A 497-nucleotide genomic window follows, 5' to 3' on the forward strand; every position below is an offset into this window, starting at 1 on the left:
AGAGAGAGAAAGGGGGGAGACAGAGGGTGGGGAAGGGGAGAGAACAGGGGGAGACAGAGGGGTGGGGAAGGGGAGAGAGAGAGAAAGAAAGAAAGGGGGGAGACAGAGAAAGAAAGGGGACAGACGGGTGGGAGAAGGGGAGAGAAAAAGGGGGGACACAGGGGTGAGGGACAGGGCAAAGAGAATGAAAGGGAAATAAAGACAGGAAACGAGTAACAAAATTCAATAATCACAAAGAAACTGGGAAAACATAGGGGAGGGGTAAGAAGAACAGGAGAGAGGAATAAAGAAAGAAGGGGTAACAAAATTCAATAAAGGAACATCACAAATAAAACTAGTTAGATAGAGGGGGAGGGGAGGGGAAGGAGGAGAAAGAGATAATTCACTAAGGAACATCACTAACATGAACTACGCTGGTACTAATGTTCACAGGATAGCAATGGACAAAAGAACTTCTTTCATGTTCCTTATCAAAATACTTTTGCTTCTAACCCATT

The sequence above is a fragment of the Branchiostoma belcheri genome, unplaced genomic scaffold, assembly GCF_001625305.1.
Source record: "Branchiostoma belcheri isolate BF01 breed outbred unplaced genomic scaffold, Haploidv18h27 scaffold46, whole genome shotgun sequence".
NCBI classification, from domain to species: Eukaryota; Metazoa; Chordata; class Leptocardii; order Amphioxiformes; family Branchiostomatidae; genus Branchiostoma; species Branchiostoma belcheri.